Source organism: Rhea americana, unplaced genomic scaffold (genome assembly GCF_003343005.1).
Source record: "Rhea americana isolate MKP2758 unplaced genomic scaffold, rheAme1 scaffold_78, whole genome shotgun sequence".
Taxonomy (NCBI): Eukaryota; Metazoa; Chordata; class Aves; order Rheiformes; family Rheidae; genus Rhea; species Rhea americana.
Genome location: NW_028186956.1, coordinates 3,628,120 through 3,635,462, shown reverse-complemented (window position 1 = coordinate 3,635,462; position 7,343 = coordinate 3,628,120).

The window sequence follows — 7,343 nt, the reverse complement described above, 5'->3', positions numbered from 1 at the left end:
TCAGCCAGATACAGGTGAATTTAGCAGAATATTTATTTTTATCACTGTGAAATATAGCTAGTGATTGAGACTTTATCTTTTAAATTCCTTCTCTGTCTCTAAACCTCCACACATTCAAAAAGACCATAGTACTTCAGCATGTCATTCTGAAATGGAGTGAATTGTCCTATCTGTGGGCTCAGAAACTCTRTGTGCTGGAGTAACACCTCCTGCTCCTGGTAGAGCCTGTAGCCATCAGTACTAACTCATTCAACAGAAACTGAGCAGTCAAGATTTCTTCGGCAAACAAATTATCTCACACTGGAAAAGTCTTTGATAATCTACATTTCTGCTTGGAGCTGTTAAGGGTTTAMAATTTGCCATCAAGAAGAAGTTTTGAAATGGCTCAGGTGAACTATTTCCAAGACATACTTATTATACCATTTGCTTTTACATATTTGTATTTTTCCCAGCTCAAGCCATATGATTCATGAACACAAATACATTTTAAAAAATGAATGATTTATTCATTTAAACACACATAAGCATTTAACTTCTCTAAGGAAGAATCTTTTTGCAGGAAAATGCTGTTCTGTATGTGCCCATGTATCAAAGGAGCATATGCAATTGCTACACTGAACATTTCCAACTATTCCTCAGAGGAAATAAAAGGGGCTTTGAAAGAGTCAAGCTTCATGTGAATGCCTTTGACACTGCTTAAAAACAAAATTGGATCCCAGCTCTCACTGACAATTGCATGTAAYTCTGCCTGCAGCTTACAAACAACAAACTGGATCCAGGAGACGAAAGGGAGATTTGCATCTTTAGCCACAGAGATCCATACATCAGGAGAGACTATTTGTATGGGATTGCGTTCATCAAAATGTGACAAATGAGGGCAGGAACATGTTTAGGTAATCACAATAGTCATAAAAACATAATGAAGGCTCAGAGACAGAAGAATATGTACATGCTAGGCAATGTCACATACTTTGGATGTGAATACAAATTATGTGATAAGACTAAAGCACTGTGATAGGACCTTTACCTTGCTTGCTACATTTTACAATGTGTGTATTGCTGGGGCAAAAAAATGCTTAATCAAGCACAGGCTCCTTCCTTACAGAATAATCATTTCAATGCTTGTGTATTTTTGTACCTATGCCTGTATATATGACTATTACACACAGGTGCCGTAACTTCTCTTTGTACCTGCTAAAGAGAGTTGCCAGAGAGACTGGCGATACACTGTCCACATATTGCAACAGACTGAACACCATATTCTTGTGCTTTTCCACAGAACAGGTTATCTGAAGCAGGACAGTGTCCCGCTGCTTCATCTTTGGCAGTGCATAATGAAGTTCTCTGCAAAACTGGGGTCTGACCCAGTGCCTATAGCACTGATTTTAAAAGATGCATTTGGTGATGTTAAACGGGACATTGCCGGAAGGCTGAAGGTTAAAATGTGCTTTCGTGAAACTGGGAAGAGAATTTCAAGATTTAAAAGCCCACTTCAAAGCTTAGACACAGTTGCAACATACTTGGAGTCCTTTCTTCCACTCACAGAGATCGAACTATGCTAGTCTCTACAGCACAGGCAAATGGTAGGTTTCCATATATCCATGACAAACTATGTTTCTGTATAGCCATAGCTCAAGTTCCAGTTTGCTTTTAAATTTTTGTGTGTTAAAAACGAATCTTACGTATTTATTAAAAAAGAAATCCACCATGTTATCATTCAAAAATGTGAAGGACCTCAAATGAAAAAACGCTTTGCATGAGACTGACAGCAATAATGCTGTGAAGCCTCCACTGGCTTTCACTTCAGCTACACCATGACCACAGGTTGCAAGATTGTACCACCCACCCCACTGTCACTGTTTACTAAAAGCAGCAAGTCCAAAACGAAAATGAGAATTCCAGAATTAATCAGAAATGCTAGCTAGAAAAACAAAACATAAGCATTTTTCGATGAGCTGCTATCCAACTTCGTTTTTCATAATCAATCCCTAAAAGTGTAGACCACAAAACAGCTTTATTATCAAACTTAGAATGGAAAACAGTATAAAAGATRCTACAGTTCCATGTTCTAGCTGGGAAACCCTTCTTAGGCCGTAACAAAGCACACTTTACAGGGGTAGATACAACATCAATCTGAATGGAAAAGTAGAAGTCTGCACAGCTGAAATTGCAGCAAGACAAAGACACACACGGCATCAGGTGCTGATCACAGAGGGGGACTTCAGGCTTTTAGGTTCACCTACAAACTTGTATCTGATGTGGGAACAACCATTTTAGTTAAAAATAGTTTTGAGGGAAGASAAGTTACTTTGAAGTTCTTCAAAGAGTGCTGCAAATAGCTGCTAGTAAAATATGAATCTTAAAAGTGCAATTTGTTGGCAGCCAGCTACCACAATGTGTTTCAAAAGCTGCTGAGAAAGCTCTCTATCAACAATTCTGCAAAAAATTGTGAGCTACTATAATAAATGTTTCAGTTTTCTGCAAAATAGTATGCAACGTACAATTGCATAACATGGATAATGGTAACTACAGTTGTGCTTGAACACAAATTCTAATCTTTTAATTCATATCTAAACACCCTTGCCAAATTCTGTTCTCAGCTACACCAGATTGCAAAARTATAACACAAGTCAGCTTATATCTTAAACTGTTCAGATTTAATCAGTTTAATTAACACCTCTACCAAAATCTAAACCATGGCTTCAAACATGCCAAAATGTGGTGCTTCAAAACACAGACCCAAAGCTAGCAGAAGTTCAGGAGGTTCACCTTGTTATGAGAGAACAGATTTTAACTGAAAGTAAGATTCAGAAATGAATTTAGATCGATATTGCTCACTGGAGACGATTTTTTCTTTCACTTACAGCAATGTAAATTCAGATGAGTTCCATTTTATTACAAATGAAACAATCTCTAGTGATAGTACAAAATCAAAACATTTGATCACTTCACCTCTGGTAGAAAATGTGTTAACATTCATGCTTTATTTCTGTAGCAAACTCTTTTCAAGACAGAACTTACTTGAAACTAAAAACTTTACAAAAGATAAAGAGTAATTGGCTAGATTAAGTTTACAGTTTTCCTTATCTAGTCAGTTGCCTTGCACAATTAAACAAATATACATTTGGATTATACTCTTTCTTGATGTGGGAAAGTGTTAGCTAACGCCTATGACAGGCTTTTAGCTACAGTACAGACTTACATAATTACAATGGAGAAGATGATGTCTTGTTACAAAGCTGTTGTCTATGTTTACCAGTGTTTTCCTTGCACTATTGCCACTTAAAACTTCAAAGAGCCCTCACAGGATTGGGACCTAAATTAGATACTACAAACAAAAATGTTGGAAAAGGAAAGCTGAATTTTATGGTCATAAAAGCAGATAGAACAATGTTTTTCTTTCACATACATCTATTGCCCTTCTTGTRTATACAGAATTTTCAGGTATAGCTTTCAAAGAGACTTGTACTTTAATGGACGGAAATAAACATTTTGAGTGCTGAAGATCCTGAAGAGAGATAAAGTATCTTTAGATGGGACAGCTCAAAAGAAATTCTTTCAAAATGACCCAAAATTTACATTCTATGTTACTTTATAGCCCAGTTCTTACTCAATGACTGTATTAGAATAGATCAGAATCAAGCATCAAGCAGTCATACAGCCAATGAACTCTGTTAAGTTTAACAAGGCTCTTAATTTGGATCACGGCTGCTACTGATACAAGATTAAACTCTGTACTGTCYGGAGTGCGTGCTTTTTATGAATCCAGAAAGGGTTAAAGTCCACTTTCATTCAGGGCAGTGGAAACGCTGCCCCTGACATCAGCGGGTGCAGCATCGGGCCATAAGTGCAATTCAATATCTACAGTAGTTTGGTCTTGCCCTGTTTGAAGCAAACATCTGTTCTCTATCACAGACATCTGCAGTATTCTGCATTACAGTCCTCAGACCTCTGCTCCATACTTCATGCAAAATATGGGTCCAGTATTTATTCAGGTGAAAAGCTCTTTAATGCCTACCGGACTTTTGTTTGAGTAAAGACAGTGCTAAACAAGCTCATTATGTATAACCCTACCTTCTGCCAGYCCTATTCAAAACATTGTGTAAATAAGAAAATACTAGTCTTGCCTTGAATAGTTGAATATACTTTCCTAAAGCATTCTTTATACTAGTTTTTTGCTTCTTTGTCTATCAACCTATTTCCTACAGATATGCTATAGAGTGCAATCAAGCCCTGTGTCTACAGCGTACTATCAAGCCCTGTGTCTGTACTACAGAGTCCATAATCAAGCCACAGAGATGAGTGAAACTRACTTTACACTGGTGAATTTGAGAATAAAATTGAGTGCTTTACCTACCTCTCCTTYCCCTGCTAACTCTAGGATTCTTAGAGTAAGTAGTGTGTCTTTCTTTTTTATTTGTGGTCTTCAAAATTTCCAAATTAAATATTTTACTGAAGGAACAAATGTCTCATATGCCTCCAGCATGCAGTGCAACACTTGCCCCTCCTTATGGATATGGTATTTATATATTCTTACACATTTTTATTTTCATAAGCAGATTTTGAAATAAAACACTCCTATCTAATTAATTAAGGCAATATTGTCAGAGAACTTTTAAAAGTGTATGGTCCTGTTCTGAAAAGCCCAGAAGTCTTGTCTTCATCTTTATTAGTACTGAACACTTCTATGATGTTATCAGCAAAYTGTTTTATTTAAAGTTTCTAATTCACTATTCTAACAGTAACAGAACCAGAAATACTCTAAAGTTTCTTCTTATCATCCATGCTTGTAAAAAAAACATTTACAAAAGAAATCAGCCAAATTTGTTCTGAATCCACTTGAATGTAGTTCTTATTAATCCGGTTTTCTGGAGCTGAATGATCTTAGCATTTGACATCTGAAACTTCTGTGGCTTTTTGTGTAAGCAAAGAAAACAGTGATAATGGACAACTTCCAGCTGCAARCCTCCTTTGACATTCTACAGGTTTTATTTTGACTAATGAATACAAGTTTTTCTGGATTTTAATTCAGTTATATTCAAGGAGGCACTTCTTAATGCAATAAAAGCATAAGCGTCAGTCCTATACAGCATTTTAACTTATGCTAAAAAGCTTTAATCTCTCTACACATGCACATACACACTCACTCCACCACCCTCACTCATTCTTAACCCTTGAATTGCCAAGGGTAATAGAAACATTTAAGAAAACATTACATGATGCAAAAAGGCTTAACACTGTATTCCCCTGAGATTGCTGGTTATTCTTATGCATTACCAACCAAAGTTAGCTGCTGAAAGATGTTTCTGTATGACACTACAGCAGAAAGAGAAAAGATCTAGGGAAAATTAAAGCTAATAGGGTAAATACATTCAGACTCACTACATTTCAGTGCATAATATGCCACAGATGTCATTTTCAAATTCTAAGGAGAAAAACAATTTCCCCACACTTGAAGCTCAGATCCAAACTGTACACTGTTACTGAAAGTGTGTATGTGTACATACTAGACGTTGAATTAGATCTTTCTAAAAGAACTTAGGTATATGCTATCTGGTGAAACGTAACTGCAGATGGAAAAAAAAAAAAAAAAAAAGATTTTCTTACTTCATCTTCTTCCGGCAGCTGCTGTTTTGATCTGATCATTGGCCCTGATTTGTTTCCCATTCCAGCCAGGGTTTAGAGCTGCTCTGTAATTCCAAGCAGATGAGCCTGGGAGTCTAACCCTGTAATTATACCTTCTCTTTACCCTCTAACTTCAAACCTTCCATTTTGACTTTTACATCTCAGATCACAGAGTTTTAAAGAACACCTTTGGCATCCAGAAGGTCTGGCTCAGCTAAACAGGTTTATACACTCCCTGCATTTCACAGCTGAGCTGCAAGAAGGGTGTGAAACCCCTTCCTGAGGAACAAGGTCTCTTGCTCTTTCTCTCTCTCAAAACAAAATACACAATCAGAAGCCCATGCTCTTTATTATTTATTGAATACCGTCCGTGTGCTTAGCACTTGTACAAACACAGAGAGAGGCAATCCCTGCTCCACAAAATCAATCCCAGGAATAGCTTTAAAATCCTCACCCCGCTCACAAATCTCGCATTGAATCCATGTAGGTTGCTTGTCCTGTAACAGTTAAAATAAATTCCTCATTTTATGAGTAAGTTGGGGTCCCAAGAAATTTTGCAGAAGAAGGCTGGATGCTACAAAGCACTTCAGAATGAGGAACACTCTTCAAAAYGATGCTGTGATTTACTAGGTTGTCTCACTCATTCAGAACCAAATTTCACCCAGATTTTCAAATCTGGCTGCCAAATGTTAGACATACCTAAGCATCCAATCAAATAGGCTCCCCTTCAGAAGTTTCTCCTAGAGAACATGGGAATTCTGGAAAAATGGGTAATCTGTTTTGATGCCTGAAAGTGGAATTTGGAATAACTGTGTTTAAATATGCTGGCTTTTCTTGCTAAAATTTCGCCTATTGTGCAGTTTCATAAAAATTTCAACCCGCTGCTAAGCTGAGGGAGGGTCAAAGCGGAGTTGTGCCGATTGACACCCAGAGCCTCTGTGCTCCGCATCAGAGTATTTTCAGTTGGGTACAAAACCCCGCGCCGGCCAGCTCTGCTAGCTAAGGCTTCCCAGCGAACACCTCCAAGTCAGAAACYGCCTCTGGGTCTGCGGGCGAGACACGGGTCCGGCAGGATGTCTTGGCCGTGCTCCTTGGGGCTTGGGGAGGGCCGGACGTTGGCCCAGGRGAACACGAGGCATCTTTGCGCGAGGCTTTGCCCAGGGCAGCTGCACTGTCCAGGCAGCTACGGGCGCCGCACGCAACACGACCAACCGCCAACGTCACGGTGCGAAACTTTCTACGCGACTTGACCCTGAACGGCTTGCTGCTGCTCTACGCCGTACCCAAGCGCTTTACGGAAAAGGTACGATTAACAAGGAGGTTGCACTGCCTTCGCGTCGTCTTCCCTTGGCCGAAAGGAGAAACCTCCATGGCCTGGACCAAATGCCCACTTCCACCCGTGACACTCTCCTCCGGCAAAGGTGGGAGGGAAAGGGGAAAAAAAGAAAAAAAAGTAAAAAGAGAAAAAATAGAAAAAAGAGAAAAAAGAGAAAAAAGGGGAAAAAAGAGAAAAAAGGGGAAAAAAGAGAAAAAAAGAAAAAAGAAAAAAGAAAAAAGAAGAAAAAAAAGGAAAGAAAGAAAGCGTCCTCCGTAACCTCGGAAAGTTTCCCGAGTGCACTGGAGGCACCCAGCACACCGACCGCCACCCCCGCCAGCGGACCCCAAGCCTCCGGGCTCAGGGTCGGGCTGCGAAACGGGGCGCTGAACCCCCACCCCCC